Genomic DNA, 12,889 nt, shown 5'->3' on the forward strand with positions numbered 1-12,889 from the left:
TTAGACTCCTTATTGGCAGCTGGAGTGGTGATGCAGCGTCCCTGGAGAGTGGATCCCAATGCAGCCATACAGATGCCCCCACAGATTGATCACAAGTGGGTGTGCAGCAGAGCATTGATAGTGGAGGTCACTTTCACTTCTCTGTTTCTTTCTCTTCTTCCCCTGTTGCTGATACAACATAATTCCAGACAGCCAGTGAAGTTTGGATACAGGCAAATCATTGTCCTGTTTCAACTGCCCTCATGTTACCAAAGGGAAATAGAAGAGGGTAACTTTTTAAACCACTGGAATCAAATGACCTAAAATGATGAAGCACATGAAGAATAGGAAAATCTAAATGAGGTGGAAATAATGACTTAATTGGGAGAACATATTTTACCCTTCTCTCTTTCCCCACTTGCACACCCGCTTAGCGCTTATGAAAAAGAAAAAGGCATGAACATCATGAAGGGAAAGCCGACGGATCCGGCAGTGCTCTGTCAGTGCCAGCTCTGTGCAACATGCTCGTGCCAGCCCTCTGCAATACTCTTAAAGAAATTGCTGGTGTCACCAATCTGACACATACACCCAGTTTAAATGCCATAATACCATCTGCATTAGAGCCTGCACCCAGGCATTCTATGGGAAATCTTCCCAGTGCCAGAGCTCTGTCACACTGTGAAATGCCCAGCTAAGGTCGGTTACACCTGTGAAATTCGTACACCTGTACCATCTGGCATGAGGATCACCCCCTCTTATCCACAGCTAAGCAGTGACAAAGCTGGGCAATATTTGGATTGAAGACCGCCACGTGCTTCTCTAAGTAGCAGTAGTGGCCAAGTAGGTGAGAATTCTCTCTCAGCAAGTACTGGACTCCTGGTGTTAAAGGGCATTGTGTGGGGAAGGGGTTTCTTTCAGATGAAAGGTAAAAATGGAGGCCCTGGCTACTTGGGAAAAAAATCCAATCCCACTGAACTGTGTGTTAACCTCTGTGGATCCTGGCCACATTCCCCCACTTTAAGGGGTGACATTCTGCTCCCTCCATGCCAAGGGCAGTTTCAGTTGAGGGAGGAAATCTGCTTCACTTCCTGTCCTAATTATCACAGTCCCACACCAAATATTCTGCAACTTTACGGTTATGATTTCTCCTCAGCACAATCGCTAAAAACCTCAGAAATCACTGGTTAAGCAAACAGTAGAACAGGGATCGGCAACCTTTGGCATGCAGCCCATCAGGGAAATCCACTGTGGGGCCGGGATGGTTTACCTGTAGCGTGCGCAGGTTTGGCCGATCACAGCTCCCACTGGCCACGGTTCGCTGTTCCAGACCAATGGGGGCTGTGGGAAGTGGCGGCCAGCACATCCCTTGGCCCACGCCGCTTCCCGCAGCCCCCATTGGCCTGGAACGGTGAACCGCGGCCAGTGGGAGCTGCGAGCGGCTGAACCTGCGGACGCTGCAGGTAAACAAACCGTCCCAGCCCACCAGCGGATTTCCCTGACGGGCCGCATGCTAATGGTTCCCGATCCCTGCAATAGAATCTAAACCGTGCACAGATAACAATACACCCCAACATTCCCGTCATTTGTGCCACCACGACATATTCCCTTCCAGCCCAGGCCTGTGCTCCCACCCACAATCGGCACATACCATTGAACAACACTGAGCAGGGGTGTGAAAAAAAACCATACCCCTGAGCGACAAAAGTTTTGCTGGCTTAAGTGCTCATGTGCACGGCAGGAGACATTCTCCTGCTAACATAGCTACACCACTCATTAGCTGGTTTTATTAGGTCAAGTGGAGAGCTCTCTCTCGTTGGCAGAACACAGCTACACGAGTGCTCTTACAGCGACACAACTGTATCGGTACAGCTGTGCCCCTGTAAGCTTGTAAGCGTAGACATGGCATCTCAGCTGACGGGCGAGCTCTCTCCCATTGGCTTAGAGCATCTTCATTAAAGCGCTACACTGGAACAGCTGCGCCAATGCAATGTGTTAAGTGTAGACCTGCCCTAAGAGAGGCAGGGTGAGTAAGGTAATATCTTTTATTGGACCAACTTCTGTTAGCCCTGGTCTACACTAAGAGTTTAGGTCGGATTTATCAGCGTTAGATCGGTTTAGCCCTGCACCCGTCTGAAGCCATTTTTTCTGACTTAAAGGACTCTTAAAACCTGTTTCTGTACTCCTCCCCGACGAGTGGATTAGTGCTGAAATTGACCTCGCTGGGTCAAATTTGGGGTAGTGTGGATGCAATTCGATGGTATTGGCCTCTGGGAGCTATCCCAGAGTGCTCCATTGTGACTGCTTTGGACAGCACTCTCAACTCAGATGCAATGGCCATGTAGACAGGAAAAGCCCCACGAACTTTTGAATTTCATTTCCTCTTTGGCCAGTGTGGTGAGCTCATCAGCACAGGTGACCATGGAGTCCCAGAATCGCAAAAGAGATCCAGCATGGAGCGAACGGGAGGATCTGATCGCTGTATGGGGATAGGAATCTGTGCTATCAGAACTCCATTCCAAAAGATGAAATGCCAAAATATTTGAAAAAATCTCCAAGGGCATGAAGGACAGAGGCTAACACAGGGACCTGCAGCAGTGCCGTGTGAAAATTAAGGAGCTCAGGCAAGCCTACCAAAGAACCAGAGAGGCAAATGGCCGCTCTGGGTCAGAGCCCCAGACATGCCACTTCTATGATGAGCTGCATGCAATTCTAAGGGGTGCCCCTACCACTGCCCCACCCCTGCACATGGACTCCTGCAAGGGGGGATTTAGGGGATGAGGAAGATGATAGCGCACAGCAAGCAAGCGGAGAAACCGTTCTCCCCAACAGCCAGGAACTGTTTATCACCCTGGAGCCAATACCCTCCCAACCAGGGCTCCCGGACCTTGAAGGTGGAGAAGGCAGCTCTGGTGAGTGTATCTTTGTAAATATAATACACAGTTTAAAAGCAAGCGTGTTTAATGATTAATTTGCCCTGAAGACTTGGGATGCATTCGCGGCCAGTATAGCTACTGGAAAAATCTGTTAACGTGTATGGGGATGGAGCAGAAATCCTCCAGAGACATCTCAATGAAGCTGTCCTGGATGTACTGCCAAAGCCTTTGCAAAAGGTTTCTGAGGAGGGCTGCCTTATTCCATCCTCCATGGTAGGACACTTTACCACGGCAGGCCAGCAGCACATAGTCTGGAATCATTGCATAACAAACCATGGCAGTGTATGGTCCTGGTGTTTGCTGGCATTCAAGCAACATCCGTTCTTTATGTCTCTGTGTTATCCTCAGGAGAATGATATCATTCATGGTCACCTGGTTGAAATAGGGGAATTTTATTTAGGGGACATTCAGAGGTGGCCGTTGCTGCTGTGCTGTTTGCCTGTGGCTGAACAGAAATCATCCCCACTGTTAGCCACGTGGTGCGGGGAGGGGTGAAGCGATCATCCCAGAGAATTGGGTGTGTGTGTGGGGGGGGGGGGGGGAGGAGGGTTAGTTGGGTTTACCCGTTAACCCGAAAGCCACAGCCCTTCCTTTTAAAGGGCCAACCCAACGGGTGCTTGGTATGTGAAATGGGGTTGCTGCTGTTTGAAACCATTCCCACATGTTAGGAAGGTTAAAGAAGCCAAAAGACTGTGGCTTACCATGTCTGCCTGCAAGCTGAATTCTGTTGCCCGCTGGCCCTGCATGTGTGATCTCTCACACCATACTGGCAGGCCTTCGATATAAGAGGCAAAATGCAACCTTGTAAAGAAACCACATGTGCTATGTAATGTTAACAGCTTGGTTCACCGTGAAAGAGTCGACCCATTGTTCTCTAAAATGTCTCTTTTTAAAGACTAATCTCCCTTTTTTCCCCCCTCCCACAGCTACAAATGTTTCAATGCTCCCCCTATCATCTTTGTCCCAGAGGCTATCAAAGATTAGAAACCGAAAAAAACTGCACTCGCAATGAAATATTCTCTGAGCTCATTCAGGCCTCCAACGCTGAAAGAGCCCAGCTCAATGCATTGAAGAAGACATTGTCAGAGTCCAGGAAAGCACAAAATGAACGCGAGGACAGGAGGGAGGAGTGAAAGAACAGGAGGGACGAGTGAGAGGAGAGGTGGTGTCAGCGTGATGAGAGGAGGCAGGATGCAATGCTGAGGCTACTGGAGGATCAAACTGATATGCTCCGGCATATGGCTGAGGTGCAGGAAAGGCAACAGGAGCACAGACCACCACTGCAGCCCCTGTATAACCAACCGCCCTCCTCCCCAAGTTCCATAACCTCCTCACCCAGACGCCCAAGAACGCGGTGGGGGGCCTCTGGGCACCCAACCACTCCACTCCAGAGGACTGCCCAAGCAACAGAAAGCTAGCATTCAATAAGTTTTGAAGTGCAGTGTGGCCTTGTCCTTCCATCCTCCCCTCCTCCCCCACCCCTCCCGGGCTACCTTGGCAGTTATCCCCCTATTTGTGTGACGAATTAATAAAGAATGCATGAATTTGAAACAACACTGACTTTATTGCCTCTGCAAGCGGTGATTGAAGTGGGGAGGGGAGGGTGGCTGGCTTACAGGGAAGTAGAGTGAACCAAAGGGCGGGGGTTTTCATCAAGAAACAAAACAGAACTGTCACACTGTAGCCTGGCCAGTCATGAAGCTGGTTTTCAAAGCTTCTCTGATGCGCAGCGCGCCCTGCTGTGCTCTTCTAACCATCCTGGTGTCTGGCTGAGCATAATCAGCAGCCAGGCGATTTGCCTCAACCTCCCACCCAGCCATAAACATCTCCCCCTTACTGTCACAGAGATTGTAGAGCACAGCAAGCAGCAATAACAGTGGGAATATTGGATTCGCTGAGGTCTAACCAAGTCAGTTAACTGCGCCAGCGCATTTTTAAACATCCAAATGCACATTCTACCACCATTTTGCACTTGCTCAGCTATAGTTGAACAGCTCCTGACTACTGTCCAGGGTGCCTGTGTATGCTGGGACCCCAAGGATAACTATAGGCATTTCAACATTCCCAATGGTTATTTTCTAATCTGGAAAGTAAGTCCCTTGCTGCAGCCATTTCCACAGACCAGAGTTCCTGAAGATGCGAGCGTCATGTACCTTTCCCGGCCATCCCAAGTTGATGTTGGTGAAACGTTGCTTGTGATCCACCAGTGCTTGCAGCACCATTGAAAAGTACCCCTTGCGGTTTAGGTACTGGCTGCCCTCGTGGTCCGGTCCCAAGATGCGGATATGCGTTCCGTCTATAGCCCCACCACAGTTAGGGAATCCCATTGCAGCAAAGCCATCCACTATGACCTGCACATTTCCCAGAGTCACTACCCTTGATAGCAGCAGCTCAGTGATTGCATTGGCTACTTGCATCACAGCAGCGCCCACAGTAGATTTGCCCCCTCCAAATTGATTCCTGACTGACCAGTAGCTGTCTGGCGCTGCAAGCTTCCAGAGGGCTATCGCCACTCACTTGTGAACTGTGAGGGCTGCTCTCATCTTGGTATTGTGGCATTTCAGGGCAGGGGAAAGCAAGTCACAAAATTCCATGAAAATGCAAAGTTTCACAGCCATTGGGAATCATCCCAGACCTGCAACACTATGCGGTCCCACCAGTCTGTGCTTGTTTCCCGGACCCAGAATCGGCATTCCACGGCATGAGCCTGCCCCATTGCCACCAGGATGGCCAAATTGCCGGGGCCCATACTTTGAGAGAAGTCTGTGTCCATGTCCTCATCACTCTCCTCGCTGCGCTGCCGTTACCGACTCGCCTGCTTTTGCAGGTTCTGGTTCTGCATATACTGCATGATAATGCACATGGTGTTTAGAGTGGTCACAACTGCCATGGTGATCTGAGTGGGCTCCATGCTTGCCGTGGTATGGTGTGAGCAGAATGACAGTGGAAGGATGACAATGCTGACAGCAATATGGTGCCCGCACGGAAGAAGGCACAAAGTGATCCTGCACTGTTGCTTTCACAGAGGAGTAGGCTGGTAGCAGACAGTGCTGCTGGCTCGGAGAGCAGCCTGAGGAAGAATGGCCCCCTCAAGGACTGAACTCCCAACCCTGGGTTTAATAGGCCAATGCTCAAGCCACTGAGCTATCCCTCTGCTGATATTCTAGGCAGGACTGAATCTCCATTAGACAAAACTTAAAGAAGAGAATGACCTGAGTCACTCCCATTTATGTGCAGGCGCCCCTGACAGACCTCACTGAGATCTCCCAGGAGCACCCATGTCTGTTTAGGCGCTCTGACCGACCTGGCCAAGAGCACCCAGGAGACGATGAGAATGGCTACTAGTCGTACTACACTATCTGCTGCCACAAGGCAATGAGCTGCTGCTGTGTAGCAATGCAGTCCCATGTCTGCCAGCACCCAGGAGACGTACGGTGATGGTGAGCTGAGTGGGCTCCATGCTTGCCATGGTATGGTGTCTGCATGGATAACCCATGAAAAAAGGTGTCAAACTATTGTCTGCCGTTGCTTTCATGGAGGGAGGGAGGGAATGGGGGCCTGACGACATATACCCAGAACCACCCGCGACAATGTTTTTTGCCCCATCAGGCATTGGGATCTCAACCCAGAATTCCAATGAGCGGCGGAGACTGTGGGAACTGTGGGATAGCTACCCACAGTGCAACACTCTGGAAGTCGACGCTAGCCTCGGTACTGTGGAGGCACTCCGCCGACTTAATGGTCTTAATGGTTTTATACAATCGACTGTATAAAATCACTTTCTAAAAATTCGACTCTATAAATTTGACCTAATTTCGTAGTGTAGACAAACCCTTATTAGTGAAAGAGACAAGCTTTCAAGTTCCACAGAGCTCTTCTTCAGGTCTGGGAAAGGTCACAACTAAATACAAGGTGAAACAAATGGTTCAGCATAGGTGTTAAGATGTTGCAAGAAACCATTCAAAATGAAGTGGGCAATTAACATCTCTGTAATTATCAGACAAAGGAGAGTTAGAAGGATACAGCCTGTTGTAATGTTGTAGCTCTTATATAGTGCTTTGCATCAGTAGATCTCAATAAACAATCTTCCCATCTGTGCATTATTGACATCTTCTTGTTGTTCATATAGACAGTTTCATATACGCCTTCTCTTTTCCATGTATTCCTTATAAACAAACTTCTGTTAAAACAGAATGAATATATATTGCTAGAAATATTTTTGAGCTCTTTTTTATCTACTACATATATTTTAAAATAAGCCTCTTTCAAAATGCAATCTGAGGAAGGATGACACAGCAGTTAGGGTGCTATTTGACACTTGGGAGACCTCGGTTGATATCCCTGCTCCACCACCTACTTCTTGTGTGACTTTGGGGGATTCTCTTTATGCCTCAGTTTCCCATCTAAAATGGGGATAGCACTCTTCTACCTCACAGGGGTGTTGTGAGGAAAAAAATATTAGAAATTGTGAGGCCCTCAGATACTCTGCTAATGGGAGCCATATAAGTAGGCAGATAATACGTCATGGTCAGAGTTAAGGTTAGTATTGATAGTCGATCATTTTTAAAATGAAAGCTGAGCATAGGTAGAGATTTCTGGGCTATCCACATCAGGATCCCTTTTTGTTTGGGCTTTTCAGGCTCCAAACATCAGTTGGACAATTCAGCGCTCACGCAGCAACCTCAGCAAATGGGCAGGTGCATGGAAATAGTGGTCCTATCACTGGTTCTTTGTGATGAGAACATTTATGAGCCTGTCAAGGGGTAATTTTTCTGGCTATCTGCCACAGCCATAGCCATAGCCCTGATACTCTCACGGAGCAATGGAGCATGGGAGCAACAGACACTTGTTTCCATTTGAAATGTGGCTTGAACAAGGAACTTTATTCTACTCTGTAGTTGGTAGCACCCCACACAAACACCTGTCCATCACAGACATAGTCCACATAGCAGTACAAAAACCAAAGTGGAAGTAGGTTTTCTCAGGGTACAGTGGTTCTATTCCAAACACCATCTAACCCCCTTGGTGCTTGAAACAGTTACCATCCTAGGTCTTGCAACAACACTTTCAGAACATAGCTCATGGGCATGCTTGGCAGATCCACCAATGATCTCCACACCCCGGCCCCCCGTGGTACACAGACACTGTAAATCAGTGTCAGAGATGCCAATCCTCTGATCTTCTAAGCAGGAAAAAAAGCTTCCCTCCCTCCCCCCTGCTCCCACCCGCCTGCGGCCCCTGCTGATCAACTCCTCCCCCTCCCTCCCAGCACCTCCTGCACATTGCGGAACAGTTGTTCAGCGGCATGCCACAGGTACTGGGAGGGAGGGGGAGGAGCGGGGACAGGGCGTTCTCAAGGGAGGGGATGGAAAGAGGTGGGGAAAAGGCATGGTGGGGGTGGAACAGGGCGGGAAGGGGTGGGGGTGGAGCCTTGGGGGAAAGGTTGGAGTGAGGGTGGGCCCAGGGTAAAGCAGGGGAGGGAAGAGGTGGAGCAGGGTGGAGGCTTGAGGGAAGGGGGTAGGCAGGGGCAGGGCCTGGGGCAGACCAGGGGTTGACCACCTCGGGGGAAAATTAGAAGCCTGTGCCTGTGTACTGGGCTATAAGATATTCCGGCATGGCTTTTTTTTCCCATCTCTCCTCCTGAACTTGTTCCATTTTTTCTAAACAAAGAGCTTGTGACCATGTGCCTGGGATAGAGAACACTGAGAATGCCTCACTCAGAGCAGAGCAGGGCAGACAATCCGCACTGCAAGACACGAGGCAGACAATCCTCAAAACTGGTGGTTTATTCTACAATTAGATTCACCAAGCCAGTAATAAAACAGCTTCTGCAGAACCACACTGGTTAACAAGAAACCAAACACAGTCCCTTTTGGCATTCCAACCCTTGGCACCCATCTAGACAGCCAAGTCTAATATAGTGAGAGGTTACTGAAAACCTGATTCACCATATGTGAGGTTCACCAATCCCAAAGGACCAAACACTTATCCCAAGGTCAATGTGAGTCTTAGATCTTACCCAGTAAGAAAAGCATTGCATATGGTTAAGAGCTCAATACACATACAGATATGTGTGAAGTCCTTAGGTCAGTTTCATAGCAGAGTTGATGAGGCTGCTGATTTGTAAAAGTCTTTCTGGAATCATTGTAAAGGGTTATAGTCCAAAAGGCAGTCCAGGTGTAGAGTCTGCTAGAGTTCTTCCAGGAGAATCCCTGGGTAATCCAAGGTAAACCTGGAGACCTCAGTTTTATGGCTTGGAACTTCCCTTTAAAGTTGAAGCAGACCTGAAATGGCAGGATCAGTCCAGGGGTTTTTCTTTATAGCCCTCTAGAAAGCAGACAAGCCTCCTCCCAGCAACTGTCACAGCAGGACCTTCCCCCAGTGAAAAACAGGCAATGCAGATTTTTACTTTGAAGCTAATCTATTTCCTATACATACACAGGTAAACTAGTTGCATTCATTCACATAAGGTAATTAGCTTCATTATATTACTTATTATATAATTATATTATATATATATATAATATTATATATATATATATATATATATATATATATAATATATTATATAATTACTTCATTATAGCATAGATAGTTAAGTTGAAGACAATGCAGATAATATTATTAGTTTCCTGCAGTATCTTACATCTTTGATCTAAAGGTTAACTGGACACAGTTGCATGCATAATTAAGGCAATTAAGACATGAAAGGGAATTAGCATCTACATGCTAATGTGGTTACATTGTTAAACTTCTAACAGGATATAGGTAAACACAGACAAATACACTTAGCATCTACCCTTTGATTCTTATCAACACAAAAGTGAATGAGTTGGGGATTGCTAGCCTAATTAACATTTCTTTGATACCCATACATAAGTGGATTGTCTTGATTACAAATGTAATGCCTCCTGTTAAATTGTTATGGGTCATACACAGGTTGGTTGGTCTGCCAGTGTCACAGAGCTACTCAAACAGGGACTTTAACTTGGGTCTCCTGCAGCCAAGTAAAGTGACCTAACTTCCAGGCTATAGAGTCTGTCTCATAGGAGCCAAGTATCAGAGTGGTAGCCATGTTAGTCTGTATCCACAAAAACAATGAGGAGTCCGGTGGCACCTTAAAGACTAACAGATTTATTTCGGCATAAGCTTTTGTGGGTAATTCTTCAGATCTGAGGAAGTGGGTTTTTTACCCACAAAAGCTTATGCCCAAATAACGCTGTTAGTCTTTAAGGTGCCACCAGAACTCCTCATTGTTTTTGTCTCATAGGAGTCACTCAAGGAAATTATTAGGCAGCAGGTTTAAAACAAATAAAAGGAAGTATTTCTTCACACAACGCACAGTCAACCTGTGGAACTCATTGCCAGGGGATGTTGTGAAGGCTGAAAGTATAACTGGTTTCAGAAAACAATTAGATAAATTCATGAAGTATAGGTCCAGCAATTGCTATTAGCCAAGATGGTCAGGGATGCAACCCCATGCTCTGATTGTCCTAAGTCTTTAACTGGTGGAAGCTGGGAGTGGAGTGATGGGTCATTCAATAATTCTCCTCTTCAATTCATTCCCTCTGAAACATCTGACCTTGACCACTGTCAGATATTGAGCTAGATGGACCATTGGTCTGGCTAGAATGGCCATTCTATGTTCTTATGAATGATTTTACTTTGCCATTATGAATGACAACTCTCCCATTGGCTTCAATGGAGCCAGGTTTTCACCCCAGGACTCTTAGCAGTGTTTGTCTAGCAAAGGTGCAGCTGCATGGTGGGGAGTACAGTAGAAGCACAAGTAGTTTTTACCACTGGGCCATTTAACTCTGCTCTTCCATAAGATCTTTCCCCCAAAACAACACCCATAAATCATTTTGGAAAACCATCCCTGGCCAAATCAGTTGATGCAACCATGTAGCCTAGGCAATGGAAAGAGTTCTGAGGGACAGATTCTTAGATGGTGCAAATCGGCATAACTCCATTGGCTTTAGTAAATCCACCTTGATTTACACCAAATGAGGATCTGACCCTATTTGTTTTGGATTTCAAATTCTTCATAATTTTGTTCAGGCCTTAGACCCTGATTTAGGAAAGCATATAAGCACATGCTTAACTTTAAGCACAATGCTGAAGTCTTGCTGACTTCAATGAAGCTAAAGCACTTGTTTAAGTACTATTCAGAATAAGGATGCTTCCCTGAATCTAGGCCTCAGATACGAATGGGTCCCTTATAAATTCAATCTTTAGACAGCTAGGGGGAGGATGAACATAATTCTTAGAATTAGGGTTCTTGTGTGAATACTCGTGCGCTGTGTTCACAAGTTCAGAATTCACTTATGCCTAATAGTCTCTAAAATTCAATTGTTTCTATGAATATTCCTGGCAGTCAAATAATTGGCTAAAATATTCACAGGAACAACCCAAATATGTGAACACAATTATCAGGTGTCTGTCCAGGTTATTGTTCCTCTGATAACAATAAAGGAAAGGTACCTGAACTTAAGAGGTGTTCGGTACTACATTGAAAGCAAGAGGGACAGCTGCTTAGATGTCTCTGCTTGTGTCCTGTAGCTAATCAAGAAGGCCTAGGGAAGCACTGAATCTTGAAGAAAGCCTTGGATTGTGAGTAGGACTCCCTCTTACTGTAGTACCTGAGCACCTCACTGCCTTTGAGATAGCTAGCCTCACAATACTCCCATTTTGGATTAATCCCATTTTGTAGATGGGGAGCTAAAGCATAGAGAGACTAAGCCAAATACGTTGCCCAATATCGTACAGGAAGACTGTGGTAGAACACAGCCTATCATTGAGGTCTTTGGAGCCTCAGACTAGCACGCTGACCACGAGATCAGAGCAGACCTATGACAGGTGTCTCTAGAGGCTCTATTGTTGCATTTCATTCCACTGAGGGTGGAGGCATTTTGCTCCTTGAAGAGGGTGCAATGTGTTCTTTGCCTGAGAGGCCAGCACTACTGTTGATGCTTGCTGAAAGCAGCCCCTGTGGCAAATCCTAGTGCTGCTACTGGTTAGGTGATGCTCCTCTGTATTTGCTGCGGCACTTAGGGATGTGTGTGGAGACGAAGGCAGCTTTGATATCAGGAGGGAGGATGTGTGCATGGACCCAGTGGGCCTTTGCTACTTATGGCCACTGACAACGGGTTCAGGCCATCACTTGGCTGCCCACATGGTGCCCTGGACGGGCCATTCCCAAGGTGAATGCTTGCAGCACTTAACTATGTTGGTCTCCATGCTGTCCACGAGTTCCCTGACGGTGCTGGTCCTCGAAATTAAAATGTCCCTGCACCAGGCCTCAGTGGCACAACCCCTTTGAAAACTTTAGTCCTGAGGGTTAGGTTTTCTTATCTAGTTTACAGTGTAGGAAACGATCTCTCCCCTACCACTCTCCCCTCCTCCCTACCCCAAACCTTGGATATTAAATGGATTAAGGCAGATTTTAAATTATAAATCCATTATACTGTCAAATAAATTCCAATAATCATCAGTCTGTTTGGGTTTTTTTTTACCCTGATCAGTCAAAGGATCCTTTGCATAGAAAAGATATCAAAGCAGATGTGTGTCTCCTTCTATTGATCTGAAAGGGGGGAGGTCACTGGATGAATTTGGGATTTAATTTGATTAATCTGCTTTTGAACTATGCTCACTGTCATGTTTGATAGAGTCTGTTTCTCTCTTGATCTCTGCTGATTACATATTTTCTTCTAAATGGTATTTGTGATGTGCTACCATTATTGAAAGCTCCTAATTGAAGTCTTTGGTCAGATTTGTATCTGGTTATCAGCCTTTACTGTATATATACCATAATGAACTTGAATATTTCATCTGTATCTTGGGGTTTTCTTGATTTAGTGGTGACAGGCGTTACCAAACATTTTACTGATTTATGTAATATTTATTGAAAATGTAATAAACCAAGCAATAACAAACAAATGTTTGCTGCCTTTTATCCATTCCTGATGAAGATGTTA

General features: G+C 46.5%; 1 long non-coding RNA gene across 1 annotated transcript; it reads right to left on the reverse strand.

Moving 5' to 3' along the window:
• Positions 1 to 6,767: 6,767 nt before the first annotated feature.
• Positions 6,768 to 9,234, reverse strand: LOC122461651. The gene is made up of 2 exons (XR_006283731.1): positions 8,932 to 9,234; positions 6,768 to 7,092 (listed from the first exon to the last, which is right to left on the reverse strand). It is a non-coding gene; the product is annotated as an uncharacterized LOC122461651 (long non-coding RNA).
• Positions 9,235 to 12,889: the final 3,655 nt, after the last annotated feature.

This window comes from Chelonia mydas, chromosome 9, assembly GCF_015237465.2.
Source record: "Chelonia mydas isolate rCheMyd1 chromosome 9, rCheMyd1.pri.v2, whole genome shotgun sequence".
NCBI lineage: Eukaryota > Metazoa > Chordata > Testudines > Cheloniidae > Chelonia > Chelonia mydas.